The sequence below is a fragment of the Cygnus atratus genome, chromosome 2 (assembly GCF_013377495.2).
Source record: "Cygnus atratus isolate AKBS03 ecotype Queensland, Australia chromosome 2, CAtr_DNAZoo_HiC_assembly, whole genome shotgun sequence".
Taxonomy (NCBI): domain Eukaryota; kingdom Metazoa; phylum Chordata; class Aves; order Anseriformes; family Anatidae; genus Cygnus; species Cygnus atratus.
This window is the reverse complement of record NC_066363.1, coordinates 18,576,574-18,588,998: the sequence shown is the minus strand read 5'-3', so window position 1 is coordinate 18,588,998 and position 12,425 is coordinate 18,576,574. Positions and strand designations below refer to the sequence as shown.

General features: G+C 39.1%; 1 protein-coding gene across 12 annotated transcripts in view; it reads left to right on the top strand.

Annotated features, from left to right (window-relative positions):
* Positions 1-12,425, top strand: part of KIAA1217 (KIAA1217 ortholog) — a 362,990-nt gene that overhangs the window by 286,383 nt on the left and 64,182 nt on the right. The window contains exon 1 of one of the 12 annotated variants that reach the window (XM_035545263.2): positions 4,507-4,643. The exons of the other annotated variants lie outside the window; for them this stretch is intronic. The gene's annotated coding sequence lies outside the window, so the exon portion shown is untranslated. Of the gene's footprint in view, positions 1-4,506; positions 4,644-12,425 lie in introns of those variants that run through there. 12 annotated transcript variants of the gene reach the window in all.

Sequence of the window (12,425 nt, the reverse complement as noted above, 5' to 3'; positions counted from 1 at the left end):
GTATGGAAGTATTTCTGCTGTTTCAACAGTTTAGCGCCTCATTATTTTAGAAAGATTGCAATAGTTTATTTACAGGCACTATCCTCAACCACCTCTCATTTATGTACTTCAATTATAAAATGGTCCTTTTGATAGGTCAGAAATCTAATTACTTGATTATTCACACTAGTGCACACACAACATGAGAGAGCAAATAGATGTGCTTCAAAGGGCTAACGTGGTAACTTCCAGCGTCTTCCTTAAGGTCTTGAAATTTGACATTAACTCCTAATGACATTATAATATGACATTAACTCCTATAGCAATATTACTGTGACTTTATAAAGTTAGACCAATACTGTTCTTGTTCTATGTGCAGTGAATGTCAAATATATCTGCTGTGGCTCTGTTTGTGTGCTCTAGACCTGTTTTCAGATATGGTTAACTACCACATTAGCTACATGTATTCAGAAGTAAAGACTACTTCTTTCGCCCTCTTCTACCTACGCACTACTGAACAGAGTTGTTTTGAACACAGGGGCTGCTTCTGTTCAAAATCTGTATTAATTTGGATTGCTTATTTTAAAATAGTGCATTGTACAACAGGTATGGACACTCAACACCTCCTGACTATGGCTGAGTTATCTCTCTTTGGCCATCATTCAAAAATTAAGGTGACACGGTGACAGCCTTTGCATAAGTGGTGTTTTCATGGTATATAATATTATATTTGCTCTGCTGAAATGCTAGAGATACCATTTTCAAATTGTGTGCATGCAATAAAACAGCTCTTTTTTTCATTTGGCCTTTCCTCCACATGGGCAATTTCTTGTCTTTCTGGTCTGAGAGGTGAAGTCGAAGCCAGGATTCTCATAGGGGCTCTGCGGAAAAGCATGCAAAAGTATTCTGTTTGATCGTGGTAAACTTCTGCACTTCAAAGTTATGAACATGGAAACAAGCATTTTCTTGAGTGCCGGAAATAATTAAATCTGTTTCTCTAGGGATTGGTGTCTTCTGGTTGTGTTCTTCCTTGTGCAGTAATGCTCAGATACTAGTTCAAGCTTTGCCTGAAGTAGGGGGATGTAATAGAGCTCTGTCCGATGCTGCTTCTCTGTAGAACAACTTTTTCTCAACTTGACAGAAGTACTGTCGGATCTTCTCACAAATCTCTAATTTGGCATAATTAGTAGGACCATGATAGATTACTGATCTTTACCCTTTGGTTGAATCTGGTTGAATTTCACCTTCACAGGTTGTTAGGATGGGGGAGAGAAGATGGATATCTTTCCTTAGCAAGTCACATGAAAGTTGGGAGTGGGAGAGGGAGTAAGTGAGAAATGTGTACATTTGATGTACTGGTATGGCATTGTAGCAAAAAAAATTTGTCAAAAAATATGCTTCTCATCTTTCTGTTTCTATTTCTGCGTCTTTGCACTGGGTAAATTGATTCTCTTCAGTTTTCCATGATATCCAAGCACTGAATTCCCTGCAGTAGGAAGCAGGGAGTAACTGTAGTAATCACTGTGCTCTGCACCACAGTAAACTGTTTAAAAAAAAATACAGAAAAGCAGGTTATTGTCAGATGAGTTGAAAAAACAGTATTTCAAATATCAAGAACTAGCTCTTGTAAGTACATTTTTCCATGGTGATACTGGAAGTGTCGTTGTATCTCTTGCCATGTGTGAGTTAAAGCTTTGTTTTTTTTGAGGTTTGGGAAGGTTTTGCCTTTACAGATTTTTCTACCGTTTGCCTTCTTGTCCCTTTGGAACATTTATCCTTAGGTTTGATGATGTTCAGGCTTTTATTCATGTGATTTATAATCATTTCCATGTAACAGACCCAGAATAATCTCAGAAAATAATGTTAGCTGCCAGCTTGGACACCTGTTTTAACTACCAAGCAGATGTGAGACCTGTATAAGAATTGGCAGTAACACTTGAAGTATTTAGTATTACCCATATGGACAAGAAGACTCTGAATGTGCAATAGGAATGTGGGATCTGTGAAATTCAGAAGTCATATCAAAACACTCAGTTCTTGCGTCCCTTAACTCTAATTTTCCTGGTCTTTCTGTTTCATGCGTTTTTCGGAATGGATTGTGTTTAAGAAAAGGGTTTTGCATGGGGTGTAAACAAGTTCTAAACAACAGTTTCTCTTTGAATCATTCAGAGTGCCTTATTTGCTTACTGGTGTTGTGTCATGGCCCTTTACATATTGAAGAGCATGATTTGTTTGACAGGTCTGCTATGTTGAATGCTGTTTCAAGCAAGAGGTAGCCACACAGTGCTGTCTCACTGAATATTTGCATTTGTGCTTTTCCTTTGTTTTGTTATTCCTTTCCCAACATGTACGCTGGAAATCTGTAGCAGCTGTTTTCTTTGGAGTCTTCGTGTTGCTGCAGTTCAGTCTTTTATTCTGCTGCCTGAGTATGTAACATTAATCAGCTCTTTCTAGGTCTCCATGCAACAATACTTTCTTTTGACAAAATACTGTCTCTTGTCCAAAAGTGGAAGTTCAGATGATCTTTTTATTCTCTCCAGCATTGTTCTGAATCCACGTACAAACCCGTGTACACAACTGTGCTGCTCTGTGCCATTAGAATTAACATTTTGTGATTTGCGTAGATTCAAAGGGGAAAAGATTTTCTCAGACTTTCTAAGTGTAGGATCCAGGTTGAATCTCGTCTCACATTTAGGTGTCGGATATGGATACAACATCAACAGGTGACAATAAAGAACAGTGGGTTTTTGTGTGTTGAATTGAATGTCTTTGGAGGTGTCACAGCTCCTTTTGTCCTGGGTTGTTGCTGTGACCTCCTGATGCCATACCGCTGACTTCAAGTGGAAGTGATTCCCCACTGTATGTGCACAGCCTATTTTCTGTCCTCGTTCCCTACACCCTCCTTTTATGGAGTGTCTATAAGGGGAAGAATCCTAAATTACAGTCTCACCCTTCTGTCGTTGTAACCTGTCTGCGTTTCTGGTGGCATGGTTGGATTCTAATAATGTTGGTTCATGCAGTGGTTTGTTTTGGGTTTCATCTCTCTGCCAGTTTGAGAATCGGGGGAATTTTTACTTTATAACAAACGGGTGGCTATTTTGCTTGGCAGTCTTTCCCTTCCCAACCACCTGCCATGATGTCTGTGGGTTACACTTTATTTTTAAATGTTCTAGACCCACCATGTTTTTGCTTAATTCCCTGGCTTGACTGAGACCTTATCAGGTCAGCCCTTTATCCCAGCCCTCAGCTGGGTGGGTGAGGCCAGAATATTCAAGGAATGTTTGTTGTGGCTGTTGTTGTATTGAGGTGCACCTTGAGGTTTTTCCATTCAGAGACTGTTTCTCGGAGAAAGAGCAATTAGGGCAAGTTCGGTCAGGGCTGAGTCAGGGAGCGCGGGTGCGTGGAAACTCCACGGTGCTGGGAGTTAAACGGCAAAAAGGTGATGATGTTCTTGGCACCGATGAGGGTTTGGTCTGCCAAGGTGACACGGGATGAGTTAAAGTGAGTTGTTCTGTAAAATGTTGCAGACATTTGATAAGTTGGGTAAACTGTTGTGTTGAATAGCTTTTACTACTGAAATTGCACAAAAGCAACTTTCAATTTTTCCCCCGAAACTGCCTGGCTAGCAAGCTGCTAACACTTCACTTCTCATCTACATTATGTATTGATGCAATTTGTGAACTTAAAAAAAAATACAATTGCTAAAAGCCCTCAAACAACGTCCCAAGAAGCAACTAGGGAGCCTGAAATTCAGTGCTGGTTTGCAGGAAAGATAGAAATAATAAAAGCAGGATCATCCTCCTGTGTGCTTAAGATACCTGTAAACATACATCCAGCTTCTTTGAGATGTTTAGCTTCTATTCATTGGATTGTTTGTAATCTTAACATCAATAAACATAAAAGCTGCAAATGCTGCCAAAACTACATTTGTTCATTGCACACCATGGCTAAAAAAAAAAAAAAAAAAAAAAAAAAAAAAACAACCCACCTCCTTGAACCATGTACAGGTATTTAGAAGAAAAGTATTGGAAAAGAACTCAAGCAATGAAATTAATGCATTTTAGTGTTAGGATGCCTATAGGACAGCATTTGTATAAGTTGTCATGTGTTTGCCTTCCTAATCCGAGTACTATAAAACTTTGTTTTCTTTTGGGCAGAAAAAGAAAAAAGAAAAAGCAAACGCTAATACCTCTATTATCTGATAGAGACCTTCCAAATGATACAAATCTCATCTTTCCTGCTGTTTTGCTGTCTGCTTTTTCTAATGCTCTTTTTGTCATTGAGAGGTTATGACAACACGAGCCATATTGTATTTATAAACATCACGTGTTTCCTTGATATGACTTGCAGTGTCTGCCAAACAGAACACATGGAAGAAACATTTCTCATTAGCTCAGCATTGGTTTTGGTTATACTGATTTCCGGGACAGGAAAAATGCCTTCCTTACTCAGATTTAACTTTCATACAGTAAGCCTCTGAGTGTCCATGAAATCACTTGAACAGAGACGCTGCAGCTCTTTTAGCCCACATACTTTGTCTGAGGAAAAGAGAAAAAGCAGTTTGTTTTAAAGAGAAGATGTAATGGCATGTATTGCTGAAACTAATTCTGAATTAAAATACCTGCCAAAGTCGTCTAGAAACGGAACTCACCGAGAGATGTAAGGTAAGATGATGCTTATAAATAATGAAAGATATATGATCCCTTTTCTTCTTTTTTTTTTTTCACCAAACTGAAAGATATTTTCAGATTAACTGGGAATTTTTATCAGAGCAATGAAAACTATTTCTTCTTCCTTGAGCTGTATGGGAAAATAAATGCTTAATTGCTTGCTAAATCACCAAACTCTACTCTTAGGTTTTATGACTAGTTACATATTAAACATAAAAAGTTATTTTCCAACTTGCCATTACAAATCTTGCGGAGATTTAAACAAAATATATAAAAGAAGTCTCTGATTTTCCAATTTTTTTACTGGCATGGTTTTACTACCTTTGCTTTGAATAGCTTGTCAGTAGTTGCCAATTATTAATGCAACTACAGAGCAGTATGCACTGAGAAGTAGCTGCACCAAATCAGACTGTGATGAAAGACTAAATGTACCTGCTCTCTTTCATTCATATGTTGTTTGATATACAATATCTGCTATTGTATAAAGCCTAAGTTAGTGGGAAAGTGGGTAAAATTTTAAGGAAAATTTCAGCTTTTATTTTAGCTATGCATAAACCAATATATGAATCTTAAATGCTTTCTGGCAAAAAGTCAATCTTTTTAAAGATATAGATCCTGCATTATAGATTGATGCATGCAGCATTGTGGATTTTTTAATAGGATGGCTATGTGCTTTGGTGGATTATATTTTTTCCCAAATATTGTGTGTAAAGAATATAATCTTGTAGATTCTGCTACTATACCAACATTTAATATATTTTTTTTCAAATAATGCAGATGGATTTTAAGTTTATGTCAAACTTGCTGTTAAAAGAAAGTATAATGTTCTTGATACTAAAACGTTGAAGGAACCTGAGCTTGCCGCACCCATGCAGTAATCTTCCAGTTAGCCTAAGAGGAGTGTCATATGGTAGATATCACAAACCAGTTACCTGGAAACTCCCAGAGAGTTTTCTCTGTGGAAACAGGTCGACTTGCAACCACAATACAGTTGTTTTCGTGGCATTTTGTTGGGGAAAACTCTTTCTTTCCCACTAACAGGCCCGTGTTCAAGCCAGCCTGTCTTTCGTGTTGAGGTCTGCTCAGAGCTTGCCCTGGAGCTGATAAAGTTCCTTAATGACAACATCTGATCTCCCTCGTGTGAAGGTCTCCTCAGTCCTTCATTAAAATGGGAAGCCTTCTCTCTAACATAAGTCTAAGGTTCTCGGCAAAGCTTTCGGTGCCTTCACTGGGAACTTGCCCTGAATAAAAACATAAGGATTGGATTTGAGTCCATTTTTATTGTCTACTGGTTTCTGGTTTTATTCTTACTCCACCTTCTTTTACATAATGTTTCCTTGTTCCAATTCTTTAGATGTTTTACTTTTTTTTTTTTCCCCCATTGCCCTTGCTTTTAGTAGAACAATTTGCACTAATTTGGCTGTTTACTTGAAATTCCTAAGTAGCTGGCGGGGTCAGATGTTGCCAGAGCTCCCTAAACAGACTGGCAGACGATAAAAATGCTCATGGCCGTGACCTCTCTTATTTGGAGGGGAGTTCCTTCTTTACCTCTATTGTAAACTGGTAGCTTATCTGAATTGCTGGAGTCCCCTATGTTCTGGGCTGGTACCAAAGTCCAGCCAAGCTTTGTGACTTCCAGTTAGCTTTCCAAATGAACTTTTACTTGGAAAGAGCTTTAAAATCACCAGGTGGAGGTGGCAGTTTGGTATCATGTGAATACTAAAGAGAATTAGTTCTGTCCCCATCTTCCTTTGACACAGAAAAAGAGTAAACCAGTACCTGATGTCTAGAACACATGTATGTATTTGAGGACTTTGATTCTTCTCGGTGTTGGATTATACTTTTTCTAATGTGGGCTCTGGAAAACTAATCAGACTTCTGAAAATATGAGGAGTAAAAATATCTTTCCTTGGATACATGTAAGATCTGGGGTTAAAAAAAGACGCAGTTGGCAAAAGGAAGGCAGCTGCAAATAACAGCAGGCAGCAGGGCTCCATGAGAAGTGATGTGATGCTGCAATTATTTTTTGCATGAGTATATGCCTTTCTTACATCATTGCAAATCAAAGTTCTGCGTGACTGAGTGAAAAGACCAAGAGGGTGTGTTGGGTAAAGGGCTAGTCCTTCAGTCACTAAATGTTTACTATAGATAGCTTCACCTTAGAATGAAGTAGGTTATTTACTTCAGTCATGCTGACCGTGACAGGTTGTATGCTTTTTTGGATAAAAGGAAGTAAAATAAAAACAAAATGTAGGGCTCAAACTGATTGCTGCAGTGATAGCACCTCTAACGTTGCAAAAAATGTACTTATACCTGCAAATACTTGCTTGGCCTTACAGCTAAGAGATGCAGTCCAGCTTGGACACATCATTGTAAAATTCAGTTCTGTGGCTTCCGTGACCATTTCTCCTGCTGACAGTGCTGAGGCCAAAACTCAGCACAGCAACTTCTTCTGATTTGCTGTGCCCTTACATTGAGAGAAATAGGTGGTTACAGGTGTGGACATGTTGCTTCGGTCTTTTACCCATCAGCTCTGATTTGTAACATTTTTATATTGTTTATATCATAATCAATTGCATATATCTGTAATAGAAATTGTGTTTTGACTCTATTGTTAGGTAATGCCAGATGACACCAAGTGTGATGCTTTCCTTTATGTTCATTTAACCATATCAACTTGTTCAGTTTTATTTGGCTTCAGCACAGTGGGAAAAAATACAAATATGGACCAAAAATAAAAGCTGAGTCGTTAGTACAGCAAGTCAGAAAGCCGTGCATTTATTTTGATTTATGAGTTCAGTTACTAACAGTATTTTTTTTTAAAGAGAAGAAATCTGATATACAGCATATTTAAACCAAATAAAAATGCTGATCTGTACCAGAAATGTACATGTTTGAAACTATTCCTTTTTTGGGAAAAAAAAAGGGATGACCCCATCAGTTCAGCAGTGCCCTGAGGAAGTGCTGACATTGAGACTGGTCTGAAGGGTTTGGCTCCCTGCACTGGTGGTGGCTGTCTGTGCTATGTGCATGATGTGCTTGATCTCTTCAAGGGGAACGGGGCGGGGGGAAGGAAATGCTTGCTACATCTTCATGAATTACATGACTCCTGTTTGTTTTCAGAAAATTCTGCCTCAAAAGCAGCTGTGGAAAAGCAAAAAGAAACAAACAGTTGGTTCAAATTCAACCCTAGTTATGAGGGGTGTCATAATGTGAACTTAAAAAAAAATCAGTAACAGCTTTTATATGTTCAGTCCAAACAGTCTAATAGCTTATGGGCTGGGTGGGCCATGCTATACTGATGAGATAAATGTGGATATTGGCAAACCAATGATGTAATTATGTAAATCCGACCTTTTTAGGATTGAAATGTGTTATGTTTCAGTATGTTTATATTTTTGTCATTTGTGATAACACTCTGAAAAATCTTGGCTGAAATGCTAAGAGGTTTCTTAGTGTACTCACCATGCTACTCTGTCTGGAAAGAGCACTGAGGAAGCATTGGAAAATCAAGCATGAGAGATTTATTAATGTCTCTCTGCTTAATTGGATAATTTTAGCTTTTTTTTTTTTTTTTTTTTTAACTCTCACATTCCATTTGCTTGTAGGAAATGAAATGCACTCATAAATACGCAGAAGGGAGTGTCTGCTACATTCACTGGTCTGGATGTCCGTCTTGCTGATCAGGAATAAAGTAACGCAGAGTGGTAGCAGAGAAATGGCTCAAACGATGACATGTTGCTGGGTGAATAAACCCTCACACAGCAGCACTGTCATTTCAGTTTGGCTAACGCAAAATGTGCTGTGTGTCATGCGCCGTTTTGCTCGGATTGCCTAATGCACGGAGGTCCTCGTGGTACGGCTTGGGGGCAGCTCTGTGTGGCCTTGTGCTCCCTTCTCCTGCAAGGAGAGATCACCCAGTGTCACCAAGGTTGTGTCGCATGGACAGCTAATCTGTAGTAATGTCTACTAGGGAGTGTAAAAAGGTTCACTACCGATGCCACCAGGCTAGTCCAAATGTTAATCCGGCTCCTTATCTAGCTCTAAGCTGATGCATATTGTAAACTCAATTTTCTTTTTATGGCAAGAAGCTCATTCTATTATTGCTTTCCCCTTATCTTTACATTGGATTCTTGTTTTACACTTGAATAAAGTGATCTTAGTCTAGGAATTAGAAGGACACCTGGGCATTATGATGACCAATGAGCTCTGGAGGTGGAGGCATATTTGGGGAAGCAGTCATAGCTGTGTGGAATTAATATAGGAAAAAGTTTTGTGAGAAGGACACACATAAAGAGAAGTCTTGCCGCTTGTCAGAGCTTGGTGGTGACTTCATCAGCCTAGAATTTCTGTTGTCCCCCACTAACAACCAGACAAAAGGCAGCAGCACCCTCAGTGTTATTGCTCAGCACTTGGTCCCACTGCATGTCAACAAGGAGATGCTGAACTGAGGCCTGACTTGTAGAGAGCTGTTTTCTATCATGTTTGAAGGAGACAAAGCTGTGTTAAATCTTAACCACAACTCCAGTGGGAATGGCTCAACTTAGTTCTAGGTTTCGGAAGCCTTTTGTAGCTTTTGAATGCATCAAACATCTTTGCTTTGCATGCTAGTGTCTTCATGTGTTTGTGGGGTTACTCCAGCTGGCATTTACCTGGAACTCTCTGCTCGCTTCTTTCCTAAAAGCCACCCTCATATTTTGACGACCCCTGAAAACAAAACAAAACAAAAAAGGGCAATCCTCAGAATATTAGCCCAAACGAAAGAATGTTTGGATGTATTTTCTTCTTCCTCTTTCCTCTTCTCCTTTCTTTCTTCCTCCCTCCCTTTCTCCTGTGCCTGCTATGCTAGGCTACAGCATTGTAATAACAAGAGCTAAGGCAAAATCTTCTAGCCTTGAAGAAAATTTGAAGTAATTCATGTTCTTCCACTCTCATTTTTTCTCATTCTTTCATTCCTTTTTTTTGTTGATGTTGAATTTCTCTTCATATTCTCTTCATATTCTCTTTAATTCGTCTTTTTCTCATCAGTACCTCACCTCCTCTGGTCTTAATTCTCCTGTTTTTGTTTCTTTGTTATTTATTATCCTTTTCTTTTTTCCCTATTTAGTTCTCAGCACTCCATCTACAATATTACTCTCTTTCACCTCTGGCCTCTTTCACAAACTCTTAGTATTGTACTTCACCCTGTCCCATTCTTCCCCCCTCCCTTTTTTTTTTCTTTTTCTTTTTTTCATCTTTTTTGCTAGAGTTTTACGTTCAGAATTCCCTATTACCTTCCCAAATATTTTTTTTCACTATTTATATCTTTTTTTAATATTTCTGCATTACATGTGGGATAAGCAGGAAAAAAATCATGCTACAAACTCAGTCCTCTACATTTAGGATTGAAAATGTTTAGGCATAAGAAAGAGTGCTAATAGTAGGACAGAGGATGAAAAGGTTGACATGTGGAGGTGCTTCTATATTGCTCTGTTGATAAATAAATAATGTTTATTAGCAGCTTCAGGTCAGAGGCATTTAATTCTTAGCTTAATCAAGCAGGAACTACAGGCCAAGTTGGATCCACCAATGTGGATGACAGCAAAGTCCATCATAAGGAGAAGCAAGCAGCAGCAGTTGGAATGAAACTGCTGTTATCCCTTCTAATTTTAGTATCTCAGCTTGACTTATAAAGGGGAAAAAAAAAGAAGAAAAAAAAAAGGAAAAAAAAAGGAGAAAGGAAAACAATAGGTTGAAAACAGAGGAGAGAGTGAGCTAAATGAAAAGACATATGGACAGGGTCATGATAAAAAAAAATAAGAAAAAAAGTCTAGCCCTTATAAACTTGTGGTAGAAATTGCCTCCTGGTGCTGTCAGTGGGGAGAGGCAAGGAACACCAAAGGGCAGCTTGTCCCACCCAGCTGGGGAGGGAAGGAGTTGACTCTGGGGGGTGCCTGGCTGACTGCCTTTGAATGCAACATTGGATGAGAAAGACCCAATACGAAGCAACTAATAATGCAATCTTAACTTTGGGGAAATGCTTAGTGCATGTATGTCTGTGATACATGCTGTGATACTTTCCTATGGCTAGGAAAATGTCTTTGTTTAAATCACTACAGAAATGAGGGGGAAGCATGAGGTTTAAATTACAGGGTAGAGAGACAGACTGCAGACCTGACGTAATAGTTCAGTTTTGCAGAACCTTCTTCATGTGACTCCAGAGAGAGTTGGCTATATTTGCTCAAGTATACTTAAAGTTTGAGAGGCTTATAGAGTTTCCAGCACCTCCAGGATTTGCTTGCTTGTACTCGCTTGCCTTTAATTTTTTAAATCCCTAAAAATCCAAAATTCCTGATTATGTTGACTAACCATCACCAAAGGATAGGCCACAAATGTGCTGCTGGCACGCCTACATATATGTATGCATGTAAGCATGCTGTTGCTTTACATGTTACAATGAGGCGTTGTTCTCTTGGAGCCCAGATGCTCACTTGTGTGCTGGTTCAAAGGCTCCATGTGCAGGTTGCTCCACACTGCGAGTGCCAGCTCTTCTACTGACTGCGCTGCGTTGCCAGCAGTGAGGCTTTAGAGCTGCCTGTCCCCTTTATAGTGGTTCATTTTAGCTAGTAGCAATGTGTGGTGTGGGATTTTTTTTGCTTGTTTGTTTGTTCTTTGCTTCTTTTTATTTTTTTCCCCTAGAACTAGGGAGTTTGGCATAAGCATAAGAGAACTTTATGGTATTTATATCTAACCCAAGGTAGATAAATGGTATTTATATCTACCCCAAGGCATATCTGTTTCACCAAGTGCCTTAGGAATCAGTAAACAGAGGGAATAACAAACAACATGTATGTTTAGGAGAAGACAGTGTAGTCTGCACATAATATCAAGTCCAATATATGTCAGGCAGCCAAAACTGTTCTGTTCCCATCTATTTGTTTAGCTTGGCCTCTCAAATTCATAGAAGTGATCCTGTAGGATTTTCAGTCTTTGTAGGTATGAATATGGTCAGGGGGCTGGTGTGCTTGACACCTTGGTGCCTTTGTGAAGAACAGCAACCTGGGGGATCTGTGATCTGCTCCCCCATTTTTGCTGTGGGGAAGCATCTGAGATTGAGGTCAGGGCTGGATATGACGGTTTTTTTTGTTCCTCTGCTGAATGATTGGAGGCAAAGCTAGGGGTTGGTCTCTTTGCTTTCATTGCAGAAAGTGGATAAGCCCAGTGAGAGGTTTGTCATGGTGCTTGCCTGTGCAGAGGGAAGAAAGATGCTGATGGTAGCTCTCTTGCTACCTTGAAAAGTCTTGTGTAACTGGAGACTTAGGAGGTTCTACAAACAAGTCCACATGCAGGTCTCTGTCCTCCTACACTCTCGGTTTCTTTGATCAGAATTAGATTCTGGGTGGGCTATAGGAGTGATGAAGTCATGTGACACCTTCATTGAAATAAATAAATAAATAAATAATGCTTCTTTCAGAAAACAGCTGTAAAAAACTTCATCAGCAAACTGTCTTCCCACTTGGATTCTGCTGGATTGAACTAACTTGTTGCATTTAAGCAAAACCCCATTGACTCCATCACAAGCTTTGCTCCTGAGTACTGAGAGCAAAACAGTTGAGTCAGTGACAAGCCATCAAGCCTATAAATTTCCCTGTTTTCTGTTAAGGAAATGGTTGTTTACAGCAGTACAAACATTAACTGCTTCATTATTTCCATCCATGAAAGTATTATTAAGGGCTTAGGGACCAAAAGAGCCGTTATCAGGAACAGAAAGAACTTTGATCAGCAGTCAAGTAATAA